The following is a 13,343-nucleotide window of genomic DNA, read 5'->3' as shown; positions in this document are numbered from 1 at the left end:
AGAAGATGATTTTAGTCTTCTAGAATATCTAGAAGCTTGAGATTTTGCGTATTTCCATATGTCCCCTAGAGGGCAGTGGCGGGCCAAACACAGAAGTGGTTTGCAGTGTTCTCATATCCCCTCTGGCACCAGCCTTCCCTCCATTCCCTCCACCTCACAAATCTGCCTTCTATAAGCAAGTTGGTATGACATATTTATTTCTAAGTTCCTAACCAGCAAACCATTAAATATTAGAAAACAACATTGCATGACTTTTTTTTTACAAAGACAGAAGACTTTGCATGAAGATATAGCTTAACATACCCACATAGCCTACTTGATCCTTTTTATGCATTTTTCTTGGATTTTGGGGGTAGAGGATGGTATGAGACAGTTGGGAAAAGTTGACACACTGTCTCAAAGCAAAGAAATCATGATTTTTTTCCCTTTAGCTGGAAATTGATACAATCCACAAATATTCCCAAATCTATTAATTAATTCGTTTGTTCACTCAACAGTTACCTAATGTGTACCTAAGATATGTCAGATGTAATTTTGGTAATATGTGGAACAAAGAAAATTCTTTTGGGAGCTTATAATTTAGAAAGCCACAGTAAATCAGTTGACAGAGGGAAGGATGAAACAGGAAGGTACCCAATTTGTTGTGAATTTTGGTAACAATGTAAAATTAAATTTTTGATCTTTATACAAATATTGTGGATTTTTGGGGGGACCACAGGTCTGAAATCTTTTCCCTGTTCCAACAGAACACAATGACTTTATATGTAAAAGGCAGCTTTCTAGATACTCAAAGGAAGAACCTGAGTATGAGCTTCTCTGATGCTGAGGTCTTTTCTTTAGATAATGTTGCTGTTAAATATTTTATTCTGCTCAGAAACATTTTTATGCAAAGGATGCAACTTTCAAAAAGCCTTTTTGCAAGGTTGCCATAAAAGCCTCTTACCTGTGAATTTATCTTCCAGGATCTCTTTTATTGTAGGTGGATTATTTGCTGATTAAACTTCTTTAGTCACTTTAATTTTGTGAAATTGGTAGTAAGACACAAACCTCAAATATGGAAAGAAAGAGATTAATGATCTCAGAATTATAATTCAGTCAATATTTGCTGAGCCATTTGAGTTTCTGTATGGAGCAGAGGGGCATGAAAACCGTCTGACCATACAGCAATGAGTGGCTTTGAGAATATTCCTGCCACAGCTTTTGGTTAAACTAAATGGTATGGTTTGTTTATGCAATCAGCCATTTATGCGGATTGTTTTGGCTAGAAATTATACACATGTGCAAGATTTCTTAGAATTCTGTCATCATTGCTGTACCCATGGCCTATATTACAATCAAGACTTTCTGGAGATATTAGAAAATGGACTTTCTCTCCTAACAACATAACTGGTAAGTGTTTATGGTGGTCTAATTCTAGACTGGGAATGACATATTTGTTTAAGCACACTGAAACTGGTGTATATTTTAAGTGGCATTGTTTCGAAGAGCTAAAGTAGTAGAATCATAGTATTATCGATGTACAGGTTATGTTTTTGAAACCAGAACTGACCCAGGAAGAAGACCAAATTATTGCATTTGGACCAAGAACTATAGCATTTTTTTAAAAACTATTTCTACTTACCCAAAATTGACTGAGCCAGCTGTTATTTCCAGGACTGTGGTAAATTGGTCTTAAGACCTTGCCAAAGGTCAGAGTTTTTAGGTATTTCTCAAGTGGAAAACTTCTTTAAAGGAAATCAGAAACTTAAGAGTATTTGAAAAAGATGTAGACACTTACACTTATTTATATAGGAGAAAAAATACCATACAATTTGCTGCTTCTTGCGGTGTGGAAATTTTCCCTACATGGCAAAAACATTGCTTTGTATAAAAAGCATACTTGATGTATAAGAGCCAATTTTGACTTTATGAATACTCTCAACTTTATTTTGCATTTGCTCTTTGAGATGAGCCTATAAATGGCTACTGTTAAACAATCATTTCTCTCTCCTCTGCCATTTCTACACACTTGCATTTAAAGGGAAAATATAGTCATTATGCATATTTTGATATATTATCTATTTCAGGAAAATGCTGCTTTTTCTGTTGAGAGGGATTATATTGGAAGTCAGCAGTAACAGGTGACCTCCAAAGAACTGGAGACTGCTCATTGCATGTAAGCTTAATAATCAGCAAACATTTTCCAATGTGTGGCTCATTTTAAATATTTCTACCCCCCATTCTTACCATTGGATATCAGCTGCAAAAAAAAAAAAAAAAAAAAAAAAAAAACAAACTGGCTCGATCCATTAAAAACTATGTGTAGTAGCATTACAGTAACATTAATGGAATAATAATCTATCTTGCTTAGAATTTATAGCTTATAAAAAGCACTTCTATATACACAACAGTGCTTGGTGATTCTGGGAGTGTATGGTTAAACCCATTCCACACATCTCTTAAGAATTCAAGAGCTTGAGGGCATTCCCCAATGTCCATTAATTTGAAAATTGCTAAGCTGGTTCTCAGATAAGCTTTCTCACTCTGAATTCAGATCTATGTGACATTCTAGTGGGACTGTATTTAGTACATCATTGTACATTCAGTATACATCATTGTATTCATTTTATTATAGGAGGCAGCATATTTGGATGCTGATGTAAAATATTCACAGTAGTGCTATTATTATGTAGCAGGCAGTGCACTCAACATGCAGGTATTATTTGCTCCCTTTAAATAAGAAGGGAGAAAGGAGAGACTCAGCAAAGCTACTGAATGACTTCAGAATCCTACAGCTGGCAAGCAGTGGAATCAGGATTCTGATCTAGGTGTGCCTAGCTCCAAACCCACACTGGCTGCCCAGAGAAGCACTTCCTTTCCAGTGCCACTACTATTATAGAATTGTCTTTCACTGCTTTAATTATTGTATTTTAAAATTCTCTTGGAAAGTTGTCTACTGACTCTTTTCTCACTGTGGCATGTTTTTATTGAGTGCCAGATTTTCTGTATATTCCTAGTGTTGTTGGTGTGGGTTCTCTGTTCTGAGTGTGCTTTGCATGGCCTGCCACAGTGACCATCAAGAGAGGACCACCTGAAGGCACGTGGGAAGACCCCCAAGCCCTTTGAGAATGACAACCCCATGTTCTCTTTAGTTGATTAAGAGGCTGGAAAAAAAGGAGTGTCTGGGTAAGGCACAGCTGACTCTGAATGCAGGACAGAGTTAGTGACTCCTCTTCCCAGCTCCAAATTACTAAGAAGATAAGGAAAGAGTTTGAAAAGGATCGCAGTCCTGCTCTTTGCCCTGTGGACAGGAGGGTGACAGAGCCTATTGCTGAAGTGGTCATAACAAGCTCACAGATATTGGAGGTGTTATGCAATGGAATAGCAGCTGAGGCAACACTCACAGGCATCAAAGGCATGGGCCAGTAGGAGTAGTCAGGCTGCCCGTATTACCCAAGAGGCCACAGACAGTGCAATCCAATTGCAGTCATTAAATTCTTTAGGACTTGGACTACGATTGCATATAAAGAAGAAATTATCAGATGTATAGACATGATCCAAAAGAAATATAGTTGAAACCCCTTTCGTGAATATTTCCAGTATAAATATCCAGTCCAATGAACAGTTCAAATTTTCATACAGACCCTCTGAATTTGACTTTTGGGGAAAAAATCATTTATTTGATATAATATGTTATGTTACACATGCAGATTATTAAATTTCCAGTTCTGTGAGGGGGATACTTTGTTTGTGTGAGTAGCTTATTTACTACTAGCAAAAGCACATGTCTGACTACGGACGTCAGGCTCTGTTGTGTTACTTACATAAACACACTATGTGATTAATTATGCTAGCATAATCAATAGTGGCTTCTGGTTGTCACATTCATTGCATTCTATGGAAATGCTATGGAAGCATCATTTAATTAGATTTTTCACTTAGTAGTTATCAGAATATAAGAAATGTCATCATAGCTTTCTGCACATGGTAATGAAATCATTGGTACATTACCAAGATTAAATCACACAAGAATGTCTACCCTTCTGTTTTCCTTCCTGCTAAAATTATCAGGCTTCTTACAGTACCACCTGTGATGAGAGGCAGGCGATCCAGAATTTCAAAGCTTTCCACAACACCTACCAGTCTCCGTGTCAGAACAAATTGGTATTTCCAGTCTACTCTTTATCATTATGGCATTTTAGAGCCTAATAGCTAATTCTTAAAAGTATTAATACGTCTACCTTTATTAAGTGTTCAATATGTTCATTGAAAATGTTAAGTGCTTCACTTAATATAATCTTTTTTAATCTTCAGAGAAGCATTTTGAGGTTTTTTTCCATTACATAGACATAGAAACTGAGGCACAGGTCACATAGATGGTTAAGAAAAGAGCCAGAATTGAATCCTAGTTCTTTTTAAATTTTTTAAAAGTCATTTAGTTGAGAGACAGACACAAAGACAGAGAAGGACAGCTCTCATCTGCTGGTTCACTCCATAAATTCCACAACAGCCTGAAGCCTCAACTGAGAACACAATTCGGAGCTCTTATGTGGATGGCAGGAACCCAATTACTTGAGCCATCACCCCTGCCTCCCAGGTTCTACATTGGCCAGATGCTGGGGTCTAGAGCCTGAGCTGGAGCTGGAAGTCAAACCCAGGCACTCCAATATGGGACAAAAGCATCTTAACTGCTAGGCTAACTGCCCACTCCCTTGAATCCTAGTTCTGATTCACTCCAAGTCCCATCTACTTTAATCCACATATAAGCCCAGAGAAATAAAGCATCTCCCCAAAGTGCACACTACACGAAACTGGCACTCAAGTTTTCTGACTTCTCCCTGTCACTATAATTGCTGTGAGCCACCGCCTTATGCCTGAGCTATTCAGCTGTTTGTTTCGTTTTTGTTTCAGTAGATATCCCCCAGGCTGAGAAACATGTAGGCAGTATCCATTAGAACTGCTGCCTGTGATGTGTGGAGCAATCACATTTTTAATGGACTCTGTGTCTGAGTCCTTGCTTGTCTGCATAGCTTTTAAGGCGAACTGGAGTAAATCTATTGCTCACTTGGCAAACAGCATTTGGCATTGTCCTTCAAATGGTAGAGTCAGATGCCTGGGGATTCTGCTTTATCCCATATCTCTGGAAACTTTTCCCAGAGAATGCCATACTTTAGGTCTAAGAGCAAGAAAGCTCCTTCTACTGTAAAAAGCATAGATCTGGTCCTGCCTTTCCCTTGTTTAGACACTCAGATAAAAATTTTATCATGGCCGAGTGCTACATTTTATCAATCACATATCTCCATGTATTGAGAAGATCAATCATATGGTTTTTTATTCTAATGTGGTGGTGATTCACATTATTAATTATTGAATGTCAAATCATCTTGCATTCCTGACCTCTTCATGTTGAACTGTCTCTTGTATAAACTGTGGATTCTCTTTGCTAATATTTTCTTTAGAATTTGTGGTCTGTGCTCATGATATCCTTGTCAGGTTTTGTCATTATACAATGCCAGGCTCGTCTTGACCTGGTAGTGATCACACAGGTGTCACACATACACACACACACATACACACACACACAAATAAACCTTATGTATAAAAAACTTAAGATGTGTTTTACTGCACATAAATTGTAATTCATTTAAGTACAATTTTTTGAAAATCATTCAGATGGTTTCACCTTTCCCTCAAGGCAAATTCATTATAAGAGTATTCGAGGCTGCTTAGACTTGTTACTTCACCTTGTGCTGTGGTTACACCAGAGTACTTTTAGTTTCTCCTAATGACCATGTTTGTTCCTTTATGCCGTAAGCACTTTGCTAATGCTGCCTCTTCAGGATGGAGTGATTCTGTCCCCCACCTCTCTTTCTCCACTTAGAAGCTCTTTCATCCTTCAAGAATCAAGGTTCCTTCTGCCTTGATGTTCCTTCTAAGACATTTCCTGGTAGAATGAATTGATTCCTTCCTGGCACTGCCATTGAACTTGACACATAATGCTGTGCCACATGGAAGAGATACCTCTGTGGTAGTTAGCCTATGAGCTCCTCTAAGTCTCTATCATCTTTGGGCATCTAGTGCCCAACAGTACCCAACAGAAATTATTGGAAAACATTTATTGAAGAATAAATGGTAAAGTTGTTCCCATTTTATAAAATGAATGAGTGAATGAATGCCTCTTCCATAACAAAGTTTGGATGAGGAGGAAGGATCTGGTAACAGCTATGTGTTGCTGCACTCATTAACCCAAATTTGGTAACTTCATCATTTCATGTATTTGCTGTTAATTCTGCACTTGAGGCAGGGCCTTGTGAGGACAACTGAGTTGCCCATATGTTATCAGCCTGGAGTGGTTCAGCTGCAAGTTGGTGCTGGCTGGGAGCTCAGCTGAGGTGTTTTCTGGACCCGGCTTCTCATCCACAGGGCTGTTCTGAGCAGTTAGGATAGGCTTCTCGGCAATGCCAGTCTCAGCGTGGGAAGACTTCTCAAGCAGGGAATGGCTTCCTGAGAGCAGAAGCTGCCAGGTCTTCTTGCAGATTGGGCCCAGAACTGTTACAGCTTCTGCTTGGCTGACGCACTCCACTGTTTCAGCCTCTCCAAGGAGGGGCCAGCTAGGGGCGCAAATACTGGGAGGCAAGTTTCAATGAAGGTCATCAAAGTGAGAGTACTACCACGTTAACTACAAAAATGAAATGTTTATTTAAAACTCCTGTCTACCGTGCCAAAGATATTGTTGATAGCTGATATTGTATGAGATTTTCCTGAAGCAAAAATGTTTTGGAAATCCTTGTCTATCCAATGTTTTAATTTCAAGTTTTGCTTTATTGATCCAAGTTATGCTTACTTATTAAGTGAAAAAGAAAAAGAGATGGATATTTGGTCTGGCAGTTAAGCTGCCACTCAGGATACCTGTATCCCATATCATAGTACCTGGGTTTGATACCCAGCTCTGCTTCCCATTCAAATTTCATACTAATGTGTACCCTGGGAGGCAGCAGGTGATGGCTGAAGTAGTTGGGTCCCACCACCCTTACATGAGAAACCTAGATTTAGCTCCCTACTTCAGGCTTTGGTCTAGCCGGCCTAGCCCTAGCTCCAGCCATTGGAGATGTTGAGGTACAATGAACAGTCTCTATCTTACCCCGCCCCCCCATCAAATAAATAAAAAGAAAGAATTTTAGCTCCTCTGACCTGTACAAGGTCCCAGACCTGTTAAAACCAAAATCTGATGGTTTCTTTTGCAAGAGGCTTGGCTCAGAAATTTGAGATTTCTATAAGAAATGAGGGTTTGCTGCTTTTAAACTGGAAATATTTTTAGAAATCTTTGGATCCCACTAGCATTATTTGCAACATGCCTGCTCAAAGCTAAAGTTTTTGAGACTTCAACGTTATGCATATAAAAATGACATTAAGTCAAGTCCCTTTGACTTTTCTACCTCGTTTAGTTTGGCATTGGTGTTTTCGTTACCCACACATTACCCACACGTTATCCACACTGAGTCTTTCAACCACATGTCCTGAGGATCCAATTATTGACTTTTTAATTGGATTAAAAGTGGAATCTGTACATATTCTGGCAAAGCACAGAAAATATACTAACAAATAGTGTCTTCCCTACTAACTCTTTCCACCTTTTAGCAAAATTGTGTAGTCATACTTGGTTTTAGACTAAAGTTTTAATCTTTGAACACCCCTTGCTAGGGATATGAACTTCCACAAGTGAGTCAACCTCTCTATGTCACAGTTTTCTGCCTTACAATAGGAATGATACTGTACCCCACAGGATTGCCATGTGGAATACATGACATGAACTGTGAGAGCACTGATTAGACTGTCAGCTTTGGAATAAGCATTTGATAAATATATTGAGTTATTATTAGACCAGTGGATAATTGTGAATACTCTTTAAATTATTCATAAGTGGATTACTGAATTCACAGATTATATGAAACTTTTTTTTCCTTGTAATTACTTGGACCTCTGCCTTTTAGTGTCTTCAATATTATTGCATTTTATTCAGATTGGTTGCTTTTAGTTACACAGAGAGAGAAGGAGAGCAGAGAGAGAGAGGTCTTCTATCCATGGGTTCACTCCCCAATTGGCCACAATGGCTGGAGCTGTGCCAATCTGAAACCAGGAGCCAGGAGCTTCCTCCAGACCATCTTCTACTGCTTTCCCAGGCCATAGCAGAGAGCTGGATCAGAAGTGGAGCAGCCGAGACTCAAACTGGTGCCCATATGGAATGCTGGCTCTGCAGGTGGCAGCTTTACCCACTATGCCACAGCGCCAACCCCAGTTGGTTGCTTTTGAGGCTGAGAGAAGGGAGAATTTGAGGGTGTAATTCTAAAGAATTAGTAGTTGTTACAGCATTGCACCAGATTATTTAGAAAGAGTTGAAGTCACTGAGAAGGCAATTACCAGCTTCATATTACATATGAAGCCTATCATAAAACTTTTTGTGGAATACTACACAATAATGTGTGTTGAAAAAAATAACTAAAAATTATGAATTTAACAAAATGCTTAAATGAAAAAATGTGTCATTAACTATAATAGCACAGCCTTAATGTTTAAGACATTAAGTGGCATATTCTTTTTCAAGCTTTACACAACCTTTGTGCACATACAAGTTCCCAATTCCTTGCAATCAAATTCTGAACCCCTCTGAGTATCTGTCACTGACATGTTATATACCATAAATTTAGGCTAAGGGAATGCTTTCTAATACTGAGTCAGCAGCTTCTGTGCTACCCTAATTATAGTGTTTTATAATCAGCATTGCTAGTGCACACTGGACAGGCAATTTAAATTGAAGTATTTGTGCTATGTAATGATAGCTAGCAATTATCAGTGTTTGAGGTAACCCAGAACAGACTCTCCTTGAATAACTGACCATCATGACCCATATATCTGTCCAATCAGAAGGAAGCATTCTTGTTACATTGGTTGGCATGATTGATCTGTAATGCACATCATTTTTATATCACTTACTCTGATGTTCACAAAATGTGTTCAGTAGAATTATGAATTAATTAATGATATTTTAAGACCATGAAGAAGGGTCCCCATGTCAAATAAGTACAGGCAGCTCAATGGAGACTATTTCCTTTTTATAAATGCATAATTTACTTTCACATACAACCGACCTAAAAAGTCTTACAATAAGAAGTATAACTTTGTTTGAGAATAGGATAAAATACAAAGTATTTCCTGAGCATGACTATTTCCCTTTGTGTTTCACCCAAGGCTTGTTCAATATAACATACTTTGAGAAATGCTCCTTGACATTCTATTTGGTTTTTGTTTGTTTGTTGGTTGGTTTTTTTTTAATTTGTTTATTTAAAAGGCAGAGTTACAGAGCGGTAAAGGCAGAGAGAGAGAGAGAGGTCTTCCATCTTCTGGTTTCACTCTCCAAATGGCTGCAATGGCCAGAGCTGAGCCAATCCAAAGCCAGGAGCTAGGAGCTTCTTCTGGGTCTCCCACATGGGTACAGGGGCCCAAGAACTTGGGCCATCCTCTACTGCTTTCCCGGGCCATAGCAGAGAGCTGTATCAGAAGTGGAGCAGCCAGGTCTCAAACCAGTGCCTATATGGGATGCCAGCACTGCAGGTGGCAGTTTTTTAGCCTCTAAGCCACAGTGCCGGCCCAGTGAATACTGTTTGCATATCCCAGTACTGCATGGAACATTTGAGTGTAACTGAGTGTTGTCTGTTATATATGGCAATCCTAAACCCAAACCCAATGAGAGGCATAAGTAATGAAACTGTCAGCTTAATTTAACAATAAGTACATGGGAAGAATCTGTTCAATACTTGAAGTTTTTGTGGATTTCCCAAAATCAGAGAGCATAATACTTTTTGAGCCCACTGTATCATGTTTTTATATTAATTTCAACATGCATAGTGTATCTGGAACTAAAGTTCCCATGAGCATTTTAATTTTACAGAAGAGGAAATTGGGCCCTGAGAGGGGTGACTTCCTCAAAGAAATTCTCCCAACAGGGAGCTGATAATAGCCAGCCTTGGATCTCATTACCAAATTTACTACCTTTATTTTTCACTATTATTGGATGGGGCCAAAAATACCAAATGTAACCAAAAAAGTAATAATATATATATTTATATAGTTAGCCAAGCTTATAATTTTGATTGATCCAATCACAATAAAATGGAATACATTAAAATAAACATAAAGCTTAAATTATACTGGATATAAATCAATGTTTCTGTTAACACAGCACTTCAGTATCTTCCAGAATCTCCATTCCTCATTAATGTATAATGTGTAAGAATACAGATTCAAAGAGAAATCCAGAATATTTTCCATGAGCCTGTGTGTTTCTCTTTATATATAAGTGTTTTTATATATAATTGCATCATCATTAGCCACTTCAATTTTTTTATTGAGAAAGAACTTCAAACCTAAAGTAATCGTAGTTACAAACAATAATGTTTGTGAGAGCAACAGTTGTGATGTCCCTGTTCTACAGAAAGTAGGACTCTTTATATTCAGAGTTCGTGGTATATATTTACTGTTTTTGAAAAGCTACTATTTGGGCCAGCACCGCGGCTCACTAGGCTAATCCTCCGCCTTGTGGCGCCGGCACCCTGGGTTCTAGTCCCTGTCGGGGCGCCAGATTCTGTCTCGGTTGCTCCTCTTCCAGTCCAGCTCTCTGCTGTGGCCCAGGAAGGCAGTGGAGGATGGCGCAAGTGCTTGGGCCCTGCTCCCACATGGGAGACCAGGAGAAGCACCTGGCTCCTGGCTTCGGATCAGTGCAGCACGCTGGCCGTAGTGGCCATTTGGGGGTTGAACCAACAGAAGGAAGACCTTTCTCTCTGTCTCTCTCTCTCTCTCTCTCTCTCTCTCTCACTAATTCTACCTGTCATGTTTTTTCCATGTGACTGCTCTTATCTCATTAACCTGGTATTACTGGCATAAGGTGCAGTCATTGTAGAATCAGATTCGTTTCATTAGGTAGTAGAGGAGTAATTTGATTTATTATGGGAAATACTAAGAAATGAACTAAAGATTACATTACTTTCCCACAAATTATTTGTTTTCTTTGGGTGGTAAGGGCATGATTCATTAACACCTGATCTACAGGTGTCAGCTGCTTGTCAAGGACCAGAAGAGTCCTGGAGTTGTCACCTTGCAAAGGTCAGTTCTCTTCAACAGTTATACCTGGCACTTCTAAAATGTGAAGTATTAAGGCAGTTTACCTGCAAGTGGTAAAGAATTTAAGAGCAGCTGTGGTCCAGTAGTCTTTTTTTTTTTTTTTTTTTTTTTTTTTTTGACAGGCAGAGTAGACAGTGAGAGAGACAGAGAGAGAAAGGTCTTCCTTTTGCCGTTGGTTCACCCTCCAATAGCCACCACGGCCAGCGCGCTGTGGCCAGCACCCCACACTGATCCAAAGGCAGGAGCCAGGTGCTTCTCCTGGTCTCCCATGGGGTGCAGGGCCCAAGCACTTGGGCCATCCTCCACTGCACTCCCGGGCCACAGCAGAGAGCTGGCCTGGAAGAGGGGCAACCGGGACAGAATCCGGAGCCCTGACCGGGACTAGAACCAGGTGTGCCGGTGCCGCAGGCGGAGGATTAGCCTATTGAGCCACGGCGCCGGCCACCAGTAGTCTTTGAAGTACATGGTATGATGGCATTCATTGTGATTAGCGGTGCTTTGAATGAACAAGCTATGGTAAATATGAAGTGCCAATCTGGGGAAAGTAGAAGACTGCTTTGTCAGGAGTTCCTGCTATAAGACTGTGTTAAGTACTTGACCTCTGGAAAATGACTTAACCCTTCTGATCTTGACTTCCTCCTGTATAAAATGGAGATGGTAATTGTACTTCCCTAGTAATAAACTGTATAGAATGGAGTTGGTGACTGTACTTCCCTCGTAAAGTCATTGTGAGGAGTTAATGAGAATGTAAAAGCGTTAGCACCATGCCCCGCACATAGTAGGTTTTACTAAATGTTAAGTAGTATTATTCCAGATTAAAAAGTCAGGTGGTAATATAGGTCTTTATTATTCATGCACAGTAATACTTTTCCTGTTCATAACACTTGAATCTTCATAAAATATTTTCATGATCTCTAAGTGCCTTTCCATGGGTGATCAGTGTTGGCAGTGATTTTAATAGAACAAATAAAACCACAAAGGATATTTCTCCTTTACAATTGCGGCTTTGTCATAAGTCATATGGATGGCACGTATATATGAGTGATTAGAAGAAACTACAACTAAGGAGTCTTGTAACCATTTTAACATTGACTCTGACAGGTTGAGTATCCCTTATTCAAAAATGCTTGAGACCAGAAGTGTTTCAGAAACCAGACTTTTTTTATTTTGGAATATATGCATATACATAATAAGGTATCTTGGAGATGGCACCCTCATCTACATAGAAAATTCATGTTTTGTATACACCTTATACACATAATCTAAAGGTAATTTTATATAATATTTTTAATAATTTTATGAAAAGGAGTTTCATGGTACGGAATTTTCCATTTGTAGCTGCCTATCAGTGCTCAGAAAGTTTCAGATTTTGGATTTTCATGGTAGGGATATTCAACCTGTATTAAAACTATTTTCTATGCACTTTCTTGCCTATAATGCTATTCAAAGCACTGTGGGGAATGGAGGTGCAATGAAACTTCCATGCCCCTCATCAAAACTTCAGGCTCTAAGAGGGATGCTGTGGTAGAAGTGGGATTTTGTCACTGATCCCGAGAGTCCTGGGTTTATATTTACAAGCTCAGGGACTGTTTGCCCTCAGTGTTGATCCTGAAGTGTTTAACTGCTTATGTCACTTACATGTGATGCAGATAACTACTTGTCCATAATGGGGAGCTGTAAATTTAGGTCATGTGAAATATTAAAGTAAATATAAATATTTATAGAGCTAAAGAGAGACTCTGAAATGTTGTGCATGAAGACTGATACTCTTCAGTCCAGCACAAGAAGTCAGGCACTCTGTACTATCAGATTAGGAACCATTACAAAAGTAGTGGTGCCAATTAAGGAAATGTGCTACAATTCGGCTTTTTTCTAGAGGTGGACTGGTAGGTCTCCTTCCAAGGCATTGATGTTTCTGAAAAACGTGCATTCCTTTTAAAGTGGCATCTCTACGTAAACTGGTGTAGTATTCACTAAATTACTTCAGAATATTTACTTGCACCTGGTCACAGACTAGGGTTAGAATTCTTAATCAGAATCCTGGTTCCCCCTTTCCTCACAGAAAGCAAGTTGGTTACCCACTGGGAAATGTCATTTCCCCAGCTCTCATATTGGAAATGATTCTCAAGGTTGTCATGAAGATTAAATGACATGTATATTAAAGTTGCCAGGTAAGCAGGAAAATGTGG

General features: G+C 39.1%; 1 protein-coding gene across 1 annotated transcript in view; it reads left to right on the top strand.

The window, feature by feature from the left end:
* LOC149121998 (uncharacterized) overlaps window positions 1–13,343 on the top strand; it is a 60,062-nt gene that overhangs the window by 42,238 nt on the left and 4,481 nt on the right. Inside the window, exon 4 of the mRNA XM_089314933.1 lies at window positions 13,217–13,325. The gene's annotated coding sequence lies outside the window, so the exon portion shown is untranslated. The remainder of the gene's footprint in view (window positions 1–13,216; window positions 13,326–13,343) is intronic.

This window comes from Oryctolagus cuniculus, chromosome 15 (assembly GCF_051225735.1).
Source record: "Oryctolagus cuniculus isolate XC-2025 breed Fujian yellow rabbit chromosome 15, ASM5122573v1, whole genome shotgun sequence".
Lineage (NCBI taxonomy): Eukaryota > Metazoa > Chordata > Mammalia > Lagomorpha > Leporidae > Oryctolagus > Oryctolagus cuniculus.
The sequence above is the reverse complement of the archived record's forward strand: the minus strand, read 5'-3'. Positions and strand labels throughout refer to the sequence as shown.